The following is a 12289-nucleotide window of genomic DNA, read 5'->3' on the forward strand; positions in this document are numbered from 1 at the left end:
CCTGGGAGTCTCTGCATGCCATGCCTTAAGCTTGGGTCACTTAGGGCTTGCCTGTGCTATGGATTTTTGCACCAATGTAACTTCTGCAGGTCAAACCCTTAGTGAAACCACTGCATTGGTGATATATAGATCTTGCTCTGGTGTGGCTTATGCAGGTTTAAAACAGGTGCGAAACTCCCCGGTTCAGGCCAAATCCAAACTACCTCCTCCTGGAGGGAACAATTTGGCATGGGTCCCAGGCCATGGCCAAAGTGAACAAACAGGAAGCTTGTGTCTGACCCATGTGATGCTATGTTCTACGTGACCGTCACTGGCCAATGACTGCTGATCTTGGCCAGTGCAGCCTCCATGGGCGACATAAAGATTTCCAGCTGTTTCTTCTAAGCTTGTTGCTCCTTCCCTCCCCTCCACCCATTGGGCTACCCACGTGAGCCCCGATTCTCCTTGAAGCATTGATCTTCACTGGCTGGAGCAGCCCACCTCGGACCCTGCCCTCCGACTCCCCGCAGTGTGTCCTTGTCAGAGTGGGCTGGAGTTCACGACCCCAGGATCCCTTGCTGGCATGCAGGGTAACACAGAACATGCCGTCCTGGGAAATCCGATCTCTGCTCTAAGCCTGCTGCCCTGTTTGCTCCGGGTCCTTTTTTTTTTTTTTTTTTTTTTTTAAGGGACTGAAAGGAAATAGCCTCTGCCCCTCAACAAAAGGGCTCTTGTTGAGACATACCAATGTGTGTCCATAGGGCCCAGTGCGTGCTGACTGGGGCTGGAGCGAAGGGAGCACCTTGGCTTTGCCAGAGATCACCGAAGGGGAACGGTGCTCTGTGGCTGGGTTTTATCTCTGTGCTACCCTGTCTCATTCTCGGGGATTCCCTGCCCCTTCCAGCCATTCCTAGCTGGTGCATGCTGAACTCCACAATCCCTGTGCATCAGTCGTGTCTGCAGGACCTGGGTCCTGGCCATTAGTTTGCTGCAACGCAGCAGTGGTTGCATATGCTTTTTGGCTCTGTCACCCCAAAATGGTGCCTCCTTTTTCTGTTTTGGAGACACTGGTATATAAATACACAGATCCGGTGTGACCTTGGGTAAAGGGGGCCACTTAGGGTTCTTAAGCTCAACCTAATTTCTTTCTGGAGTGCCAGCCTATTGGAGAGTGGCTCTGTCTGGGGATTGGTCCTGCTTTGAGCAGGGGATTGGACTAGATGACCTCCTGAGGTCCCTTCCAACCCTAATATTCTATATATTCTATGTAAATCACTTAATCTCGTCATGCCTCAGGTCCCCATCTTCTGCTTGTGGTTGTATCCCTTTCTCCCGTTCTGTCTTGTCGTCTTAGATTCTGTTCTGTATAGGTTCTTATACTGTGTTCATCACTGTAGTGTCTCAGCATCTGGATTGTCGGCTCTCTGAGGCAGGAACTGCCTGATACTAGGTTTGTACAGCACGTAGCACAATGAGGCACTGATGTTGACTGGGTTTACTAGACTAATATTTATTTTGGTTTTCTGTAGTTCCTAGGAGCCCCAGTCATGGACATGGAACAAAAGACAGTCCCTTCCCCCAAAGAACTCAGTCGAAGTAGTACCAACACTGTACTGCAGAATGATCAGGTTAGGGAGGTGTAACCATTTGAAGGCAAATCAGATGGAGCTTGCGGGTCCTGCTGGAGATATTCTGTCTCCTTAGACGTGAGAAGAAGCTCTTGGGGTCCTGGAGAGCAGAGTGGCTTTTGGTGATGTTACTGTTGAAATGCCCTCTCATTCATTCTTAGCAGCATGGGGGGCGGGGGGTTCCCTCTGGGGGGAAGGGGAAGACAGGTCCCAAACTGAAAGGGAAATTTAGACATGTTGTGAATGTTTTGATTAGTTGGAAAATCCCCTGAACGAAATGAAAACCTTCCAGTTTCTTTGTCAGTGTTCCGTGGCAAATCCGGACCCAGCTCTAGTTGAGGCGCGTTGGCGGGTAGCCTGCCTTGCCCCTGCTGCTCTGTCCCTGAGCTGTGGCTATAGGATATCGCTCTGCAGGACAGCTGGTCTCCACCCACCATTCGCACTCTCCAATAGGCTGGCACTCCAGAAAGAAATTAGGTTGAGCTTAAGCTTCAGCAAAGGTGCTGGTTGGTCTCTTAGGGATGTCTTCATTACATAGTTAACCTGGACTCTTACCTGGATTTTAGTTCAGACCCTTTCCCTCCACTCCAGTCCACATAGAAAACCTCTGACTTGGGTGTGGCGGTGCTTTAAGCCCCAGTTTGCTGACCCAGCTGGGGGGTAGAACCTGGCTTAAATTTAACTTGGGCTGGACCCTGCCCTCTTTGCAGTGACGACACAAGCAAAAATCACTTAGGTGCTGGTACAGTTCTCCCCGGAGGATGGACAAAGTCTCCCACAATTGCCTGGGAAAGAATCCTGGAGTGTCTCAGCACGGAGCACCATGGGCCATGACTCAGATGGGCGAGTGCAGGAACAGGGAGAACGTGGTAGGTGGGTGGGCCTTTGCTATGGAGGGGCTTGCACCACGCTGGGCTAACCTGGCTGCGGATCAGTTGAGTTACATGTGCAGTGAAGACCTGTGTTTAGGCTAGGATTGGGAAGGTGTCAGCCAACATGTGTAAACAAGGCAATGTGCCTTTTAACACACGTGTTAGTCAGGTAAACACATATAATGCCTCCCAAACCTTAGTCTCAGCAAGGCCCTTGCTGAGCAGGACGGTCACCATGGACAAGCTGTAACATTTCAAAGATGACTGGGTAACCTCTGCTCTGTCTGTGGCTGAGGCATAGGTGGATGTTCCTGGGCAGAATGGTTTCTTCCCGTTTCCAGCCACTCAGGGGGAATGCTCATGGGAAGGTGCTTTGCAAAGAGGTGAGCATTTACACCAGGCTTAGCCTGGCGTATTTTTCCTCCTGCTATCAAATGAAACCTACAGGACTTGGTAACTGTCCAGCACTGGACAGCATGACTGTGCCCGGGCCCTCTGTACTGAGGCACTGGGCAAAGGCCACCTGGCTCCAGAATGGGGAAAGGCAGGGTGGATTGGTTGGATTCCAAATATCCCTACCCCCCGCCCCTCTGCCCCATCGCTTCAAACCCAGACTGAACCCAGTTCAAACCTAGGAGGGGGAATAAATAAACTCCATGAACTTCTCTGTTCATGAACTTTGCCCACCTTCATTTCAGGATCGCAAAGCACATTACAAAACATGACTATCCCCATGTTACAGATGAGGAAACCAAGGCACAACGAGGGGAAGAAACTTCTCCCAGGCTGTAGAGTGAGTACTTGGCAGAACCAGGCCTGCTAGCTTCCAAACCCACTAGGCAAGAGGGTCCCACAGTATTCGTCTCTGCTGCTCGGTGTCTGGCTGGGCTTGGAAATGCTTCTGCTCCCAAGACAGCAGCTCTTGCAGCCAGGTCAGATGCAGGAAGCAATGGAAGTAGCATAAAATATTTGCTTTCCTAAGCAAATTTCCCCCCCCCTCTCCCCCGAATCAAGAGCTGATGTGGCCCAGTGGCTAGGGCAGGGGTTCTCAAACTTTTGTACTGGTGACCCCTTTCACATAGGAAGCCTCTGAGTGCGACCACCCCTTATAAATTAAAAGCACTTTTTTATATATTTGACACTATTCTAAATGCTGGAGGCAAAGTGGGATTTGGGGTGGAGGCTGATAGCTCGTGACCCCCCACGTAATAACTTCGCAACCCCCAGGGCTAGAGGATATGGCGGAGATTCAGGAGACATGGGTTCTTATCCTAGCTGCGCCTGCTGGGTGACTTTAGGCAAGTAACATCACCTCTCTGTGCCTCGGTTTCTCCTCCCATGTCCTGTCTGTATGGACTGTAAGCTCTATGGGGTGGGGATGTCTCTTACGCTGCCAGAAGGTACAGTGTTCTGCACAATGAGGCCCTGATCTTAGCTGGGAGCATCTAGGTGTGTCTGCGACACAAGTAAATAACAATGATTAATGTCCCAACCCTGTGACGCCTCCCTGAAAGAAGGCCAAACTCTATCCCCAGTACCAAGTGTACATGATTCCTATGCTGCACACCCGTGACTATCTCTGGGCCTGTCTGCAGCGGCTACTCCAGGGCCTTTGCCAGCCTCTGCCTGAGCTGTTTATAGGCGTACGCAGCCTGTGTGACATTGAGAACTTGCAGCAGGCCCCCGTGGGGATTGCAGATGTCCTTGGCGAAGGGGAGCCCCAGCGGGGAGGCTGCTTCACTGTGCTCTGGCTCTTGCCACCGTGCCCGCCCCTTTACAACAAAGCACTTCATGCTGCAGGAGCTTTGGCATAGGGTGAAGAGGTGCTTCCTGCTGGCCAGCAGGGGGCGCTAGAGCTCCCAGTGCCACTCTGGGGCAGGGCTGGGTGTACCAATCCAGCTGGGTTCGTTGCCTCTGTGAAATATTGGGGCCAGGATCTCGGCGGGTCTGACCCTTTGAGCAGAGCTGTATCCGTGTGTGGGTGTGTGTGTAGCCTAGATCCCAGCCTTGCAGTTCGGGTCATCTCCAAAATCCCCCCCATGTTGGTGTGAGATCCCAGCCAAACGTAATGGCCTCAGCAGGGTTTCTGGAGTTGTTCGACCCAGGAGCGAAGGACCCAGGGGATTAGAAAAGGGACAGAGGGTCATTCAATACTAGGTTGTGCCAGCCTGAGCCCACCAAGTTGCTGTGGCTGGGGGCGTGGGGATGGATTTGATGGCCTCCGCCCAGTCTGCTGTGGAGAGGTGTCTGCCTCATGGTTAACCCCTTGCTGGCTGTCTTGGCAGAGGGATCAAGGAGCTGGGTGTCACCTGGGGACGTGTACCCTGCCAGCTGTGCTGTATGATGATGTACCCCAGTGGCTCTCAAACTTTTTTACTGGTGACCCCTTTCACATAGCAAGCCTCTGAGTGCGACCCCCCCCCCAAATTAAAAACACTTGTTTATATATTTAACACCATTATAATTGCTGGAGGCAAAGCAGGGTTTGGGGTGGATTTTGACAGCTCACAACCCCCTGAGGAGTCCCAACCCCCAGTTTGAGAACCCCTGATGTAGGGTCTCCTAGGATTTTCATTGAGGACCTCTTGCTAGGGCTCCGCTCACTTCAACCTGGCCTCTTCCCAACCCTTGTGCTTTAGGGCACATGCTGCTGGCTCAGAGAGGGATTTGACACCTGGTGGGCTGGAGGCTGCCCCTTCCTCTGGTCAGAATCGGGAGGGATGGGGGGGCAGCTGCTCTGATCTGATTGGGCCAAGTGGGCTTAGCCTCCTGCTCCTTACCGCCCCAGAGATGGGTATAAACTGGGGGCTTCCCCTCTCCCTTGTGCCGCTGCTGTTTCCCACTCAACCCCAGGCCCTGCACCAGGGGTGAGCGCCCCTCTCTGCTTCTGCAGCCACTCTTGGGGTCTGTCAGGCAGACGCATGTGAGCTGCTGCTTATCCTGCCAGCCCTGGGTCTGTGTCCGCTGTGCCATCCTCCCCACCCCCTCCCCAGCTGTCAGCGTTGAGCCCAGGCTGCTCTCTCCCCTCCACCTCCTCCCCAGCTGTCTTTTTGGGACCAAAAAAAAGGCAGATTTTCTGTGGCTCTGGAGCCAAAAGAAACCGTCCCCAGGAGAGCACCTGCCTGGGCCCCGTGCTCCCGCTCTCTCCTCCCAGCTGGGGATTAGCAGGGCTGGGCTGCTGAGGGGCCCTGCCGCTGGGCAGGGGTGTGGTAACCTGCTAACCACACCCAGCTGCGTCTCTGTGCCGCAGCCTAGCGCAGGCCCCCCAGCTAGCGTTGCACAACGGTCCCAGGTTCAGGAGGTGTAGCAGCCGACCGGGTCAGAGGATTAGGCCAAACAAACACAAAATCCAACATCCCTCCCCCCCCCCCCCCCCCCCCCCAACCACGGCTGCTCATTGCACAGCCCTGCAGCATGTTTGCCTTCCTCTCGCCTGTGGGCCTGGCTCTGGGCACAACAACCGCTCAGCTTCCGCAACTGGCAGCCTGGCTTCCTCCCCTCCCCTCCTCCTCCTCCCTGCTCTGCCCGAATTCTGGAAACGGGGGAGCAACTCCTGGCCTTGTTCCCCCTGCCCCCCCTCCAGGCATGGTCTCAGAAGTCATGCAGGGCTGTGGGGCCCCACAGCCCTGCATGCTTTCCTCCTGTGTGTGGCCTTGCATCAAGGTACCTAATGTTGTTTCATAGCTAAAATTGTCCCTTCCAGGTACCACCATTGCTGGGCCAGTGCCCCCCAGCCAGCTGACCCGGAGCATTCTTAGCATGTGGTTTCCTTCTACAAAGTCACCTGGCAGTGGTGAGATGCTGTGTTTATTGGCACTGTACAAATCCTGATCAGATCTGCTCCTGCTCAGATCACACTTAACTCCTGCTGGCTTCTCTGTGCCTCACACTTTGCCAAAGTGCTTGCCAGTTGGGTTCTGCTGAAAGCTTGCTGTGTGAGTCACTTCCCCTCCCCGCACCTCAGTTTACCTACCAGTAAAATGGGATGGTAATGCTGGACCAGAATTGCAAAGTGCTGGACGAGAGTTACCATAGAGTGCATGACTACCTGAGAAGACAACCGATTGGTCTGGTCCCAAGTAGAGCACTAATAGAAAACCAACAGTGGAAGAAGGAAGGGTTGTGTGATGGTTTAACCACTGGACTGGCACATGCAAGTTCTAATTTCAGATTCCCTGAGTGACCCCAAGTCACTTAATATCTGTGCCTCAGTCTACCCATCTGTAAAATGGGGATAATACTTCCTTTGGCTTGTCTGTTTAGATTGTAAACTCTCTGGGGTGGGGACTCTCTCATACAATGGGGCCCTGATCTGAACTGGGGACTTTTGTGATGCAATGAATGATTTAATTTGTAACCTAGGCGGTTTTACCAGGGTAATATAAGCAGTGTTTAGACTAGGATTTGCAGATGTGACATTAACATGTGTTAAATTAGTCTAGTCAGATTTTAGGGAAAGAAAGGTTCAATATGTTGCTAATTTGTTTTCTGTAAACAGTTCTTCAGAGCCCTATATTAGCCATGTTGTGTGTAGTATAATCACACAATCAATTACACTGAAATCGTCCATACCTCAGTAGCCCATAATCTTGACTCCGACTTCAACTCCCTTCAGGAGCACCTCCCTACCCTGCCTTTGTTCTGCATGTGGTCTTACCAGGACACGCCTCCATCTCCCCTTATCTCTGCCCCAGATCAGCCCTCATCCCTATATTAATCCGGCTTCTTTAGCACTCCCTTGTCCTTAATGCCCTCTCTGCTCAGTTGATCATGCTTTTAATTGCTGCTCCTAGGGTGTAACCTCTCCTGAGTGCATAGCCCTCCACTCACAGCAGCTATCCCTCACTTTTGGCCTGTGTGGACCATACACTATGAGTACATGAATATTGGGTCCTCTCCCGGGAGCTGAACAACTGAGGTCTCCTCCCTCTGCGGAGCCTGTAACCTTCTCTTCTGCCTCGCCACACTGCACCGTGAGCCAATATTCTGTGACCTCTTTATCTCCTTGGAACCTGCCTGTCCCCTCCCTCCTTTCAGTGCTGCTGCAGCTTCCCTTGGAAAGGAATCCTGGCACCAAACTACAAGTGCTGAGCCCATGGTAGTCCCTGCTGATCCCCACTCCTCCTTCAGTTCCCTTAGCCACCCGCATCATGTCCACTCCTCCTTACTCCAGTGCCCCCACTCTCTCTTCTGCTTTGGTCATATTGTATGTGTCTGTCCCCATCACTGGCCCAAACCATCTGTGTGCTGTCTCCCCATCCACACCTGCTCCTCCTTCCAGCTGGCTCCCTCAGGCACCTGCTCTGCCATTCCTGAGCCCCTCCTGGTGCTCGCTATCCCCAGTACAGCCTGCACTTTGGCCTTCATAGCTCTGCCTGCGAGGAAATCTGGTTCTCGTGTCCCTCTTCCGGAGGCTTCTCCCCAGGGTCCTCCCTTGCTGCTTTGCATCTGACACCATCTCTAGCGCTCCCGTTGGGCAGCAGCCACCTCCGCAAACCACATCCCAAATCTTCCCCGCCTCCTCTCTGTTCCTGTCCTTCTGACATCTGCCACCCCCCCTTCCAGAGACCAGGGGGCGTCAACTGGGAGCCTGAACCCCAAGCCCTGCTCTTCAGTGACAATGCCCGGAGGATAGCTAATGGGATGCCAATTTTTAAAAAAGGCTCCAGAGAGATTCCCAGCAATTAGAGGCTGGTAAGCCTAACTTCAGTACCAGGCAGATTGGTTGAAACTATAGTAAAGAATAGAATTATCAGATACGTAGATGAACACTATTTCTTGGAGAAGAGTCAGCATGACTTTTGTAAAGGGAAATCCTGCCCCACCAATCTACTAGAATTCTTTGAGGGGGTCAACACAACAAGCATGTGGACAAGGGTGATCCAGTGAATAGAGTAAACTTAGACTTTCAAAAAGCCTTTGACAAGGTCCCTCACCAAAGGCTCTTAAGCAAAATAAACTGTCATGGGATAAGAGGGAAGGTCCTCTCATGGATCAGTAACTGGCTTAAAGATAGGAAATAAAAGGAATAAATGCTCAGTTTTCAGAATGGAGAGAGGGAAATAGTGGTGTCCTCCAGGGATCTGGACCTGTGCTGTTCAATGTAGTCATAAATGATTTGGAAAAAGGAGTAAACAGTGAGGTGGCAAAATTTGCAGATGATACAAAACTACTCAAGATAGTTAAATCCAAAGCAGACTGTGAAGAGCTACAAAGGGATCTCACAAAACTGCGTGACTGGGCATCAAAGATGGCAGACAAAATTCAATGTTGATAAATGCAAAGTAATGCACCTTGGAAAACATAATCCCAGCTATGCATACAAAATGATGGGGTCTAAATTAGCTGTTCCCACTCAAGAAAGAGATCTTGGAGTCATTGCAGATAGTTCTCTGAAAACATCCACTCAACGTGCAGCAGCAGTCAAAAAAGCAAGCCGAATGTTGGGAATCATTAAGAAAGGGATAGATAATAAAACAAGAAATATCATATTGCTTCTATATAAATCCATGGTACGCCCACATCTTGAATGCTGCATGCAGATGTGGTCACCCCATCTCAAAAAAGATATATTGGAACTGGAAAAGGGAAACCAAAATGATTAGGGGTATGGAATGGCTGCCATATGAAGAGAGATGAATAAGGCGGGGACTTTTTCACCTTAGAAAAGAGATGACTAAGGGGGGATATGGTAGAGGTCTATAAAATCATGACAGGTGTGGAGAAAGTAAATAAGGAAGTGTTATTTACTTCTCATAACACAAGAACTAGGGGTCACCACACAAAATTAATAGTTAGCAGGTTTAAAACAAACAAAAGGAAGTATTTTTTTCACACAATGCACTGTCAATCTGTGGAACTCTTTGCCAGAGGATGTTGTGAAGGCCAAGACTGTAACAGGGTTCAAAAAAGAACTAGATACATTCATGGGGGATAGATCCATCAATGGCTATTAGCCAGGATGGGAGGGATGGTGTCCCTAACCTCTGTTTGCCGGGGGCTGGGAGTGGGCAACAGGGGATGGATCACCTGATGATTACCTGTTCTGTTAATTTCTTCTGGGACACCAGGCATTGGCCACTGTCGGAAGACTAAAGGGCTAAAGGGACCTTTGGTCTGACCTAGTATGGCCGTTCTTATGATGTGCCCAGACACAGCAACTGCAGCAGGTCCTGCCTTGTACTAACCACACTGGTGCCAACCCTACTGGGCACTCCCTGCATTTCACCTCTGGTTTCTCCCAGTCTCTAACTTCCCCATGCACAGACACTGCTATGCCTGGGATTTGATCTTCTCCTCCAGGATCCAGGGCTCAGGCCTCTTCAGTGCCTGTCCCTTGATTAAACTTCAGCACCACCACTGCCCTGAATCTGGATCAGGAAAGAGCCCGTCCCTCACAGCAAACTGCTGCCAGATGAGCTGGGCAGCTTCCCCACTGGCCTCTCCCATTGCCAGAGGAGCAGGGACTCTTGCTCCTCCATCGCCAGTGGGGCAGGTATTCTCCAGTTTCACCTCTGATTCCTGGTGGGGCTGGAGTGTTCCTCACCTCCCAGGTCTCCCACTACGTTGATGCTGAGGGGGTCCAGTTCTCCAGACCCAGCATGCACTGGGCTGAGCCATTCCACGCAGTGGCCGGGTCCCTCGTCCTCGCCGCTGAGGTCATGCAGAGCAGTTGTCCTAAGGCCGTAGAGATCCCAATGCCTCTAAGTCTGCCTCCCTCCGGGTCCGGAGGTGGTTTTTGACGCTGCTCCCCGGTGTTCAGGTTTCACTTCCTGCATGGGGTGAGGAAGTCCCCACAAATGCATCCTCCTTTGAGCGTGTGAGGTGGGGGTGGGAGTGCATGGGGTGAGAGACAGCGTCCTGTGGTTTGCAGGCGTGTACGGCTGTGTAACACATATGTGCTCATGGGGGAGGGCGATCTCGCTTTCTGTTTTGGATAATCAGCTGTTCCGGTGTATATCGTGCCTCTCATCTCCAAAGACACCCTCCACCCCCCATCTTACAGGCACCTGCTGCTGGGATGGCTCTTCAACCATGCCCACATTTTGGTTAAGGAAACCAGGGCAAATCCATCCTGCTGTGAAAGGGCTCTCAGGTCGCTAATGCCCTTGCAGTGGTGAGAACTTTGGTTTAGAAGCTCTCACCTCCCCAATCTCACCCCACCCAGCCCCATGCAAATAGCCTGGATCTTGGGGGACTTCTATCCGGGGAGGAGCAAGGATGGAGTCTCCCCATCCAAATCTGAACCTGTGGGTTCCGGGAGCTGAGATATTTGGAACCTGATGCACTTGGAGATCATGTATCTCAGGGCCTTGCTCGGCACTGGGGGAAAGAACCAGCATCTGTTGAGTGCATCCAGTCAGGCTGTAGGTCTGCAGAGAAGTAACCAAACATCCCTGGTGCTTTTTCACAGTCCTTGTCTAGACACAGGTGATCTTTCAAGGTAACTAATAGAAAGGGGGATTAAAGAGACACTGGAATTTGAACTTCCCTGCTACAGAAAAGGCAGTGATATATAGTGGTTAGAGCAGGCATCAGGAGACCTGGATTCTAATCTAAACCACCTTTGCTGCTGATTCAATGCACGTGATCTTGGGTAAGTCATTTCCCTTCTCCGAGCCTCAGTTTCCCCATCTACGAAAGGTCATCCCTGTGTTACGAAGTGCTTTGAGATCCTTGGGTGAAAAGCTCTGTGTGAATGCACAGGACTGTTACAATATAACTTTTATAGTTTATAGCATCTCTTGTGCAAATTCTGTCTTAGTCACTGGATGATATATCCCCCTCATAAAACTCCAGCCCACCGGGTTGCCCATCAGAAATCCTTATGGCCTAAGTCTTGACCTGTCAGACACCAGTTGCAAGCTCATGATCTGTTCATAGAAACTTTGGTTTTCCCTGTCTTCCCATTGATGACCTATTGCCATGAGTGGGAGGAGAGGTCATATGCGTTTCACACAACTCACCTGGGCCCACCTTTCCTTAGCACAGCCATTGATGGTAGCAGATCTTGTGGATGGAGTGGTGTTCTCTGCTGCCACCTCATCCTGTCTCACTACCAATACACGAGAGTGAGGAATAACGACTCTCCTGGGGCCCAAAGAGGTGGAATTAAAGGCATGAAAACACCACGCAGCCTGGCTACTGGCATGTAGAAAGAGACTCGCTGCATGGAGCAGCTGCAAGTCGTGGCTTGTTACTGATCACTTTGCCCCTTTTGTGGGATGAGCCCTTAGATCACATGGCCATATAGTAGAGAACAGAGGTGCTGAGACATTCAGAGGCCTTCAGATTCCAGTCCTAGGGCATCTGGTTTTACTCCAGTGGAGTCTGCCCCAGTTTTTGCCGTGAATTGCATCCCTCAGTACAGAGCAGCCGCAGGCCCTGTTGGTGCCTCTGCATCGCTGGCCGTAGCCACCTAGCTAGGAAACTTTCTCTGCAGTTGTGGGAAGAGCTGTAAATATTAAGAGTGGATCCTGGGTATGACTATGAAGCAAACAACCTCCTTCTGAGCCTAAACTCTCTTCCTCCCCTCTCCCCCAGCCCTGAGCCCTCTCTGCCAGCACAGGTGATTTTACGATAGCTCCTCATGGTTTTTTGGTACCAGTGTGGAGGGCTGATCCAGTGAAGGAATCTGTTATGGAGAAATAGCAGTGGATCCCAGCTGGAGCTTTGTTTGGGGAAAGGATGCATCACAGCAGGGGGACAGCTTTTAGATGGGCTATGCTTTAGTGCAAACAGGATACATTTCCTCTAGGGTAAATGTTTGCTACTACATTATAACACCAACAGATGAGTGAAAACAATGCA

General features: G+C 51.3%; 1 protein-coding gene across 2 annotated transcripts in view; it reads left to right on the forward strand.

The window, feature by feature from the left end:
• Positions 1–12289, forward strand: part of KLF8 (Kruppel like factor 8) — an 89600-nt gene that overhangs the window by 11375 nt on the left and 65936 nt on the right. The window contains exon 2 of one of the 2 annotated variants that reach the window (XM_034781103.1): positions 6183–6272. The exons of the other annotated variant lie outside the window; for it this stretch is intronic. The gene's annotated coding sequence lies outside the window, so the exon portion shown is untranslated. The remainder of the gene's footprint in view (positions 1–6182; positions 6273–12289) is intronic. 2 annotated transcript variants of the gene reach the window in all.

This window comes from Trachemys scripta, chromosome 9 (assembly GCF_013100865.1).
Source record: "Trachemys scripta elegans isolate TJP31775 chromosome 9, CAS_Tse_1.0, whole genome shotgun sequence".
NCBI classification, from domain to species: Eukaryota; Metazoa; Chordata; order Testudines; family Emydidae; genus Trachemys; species Trachemys scripta.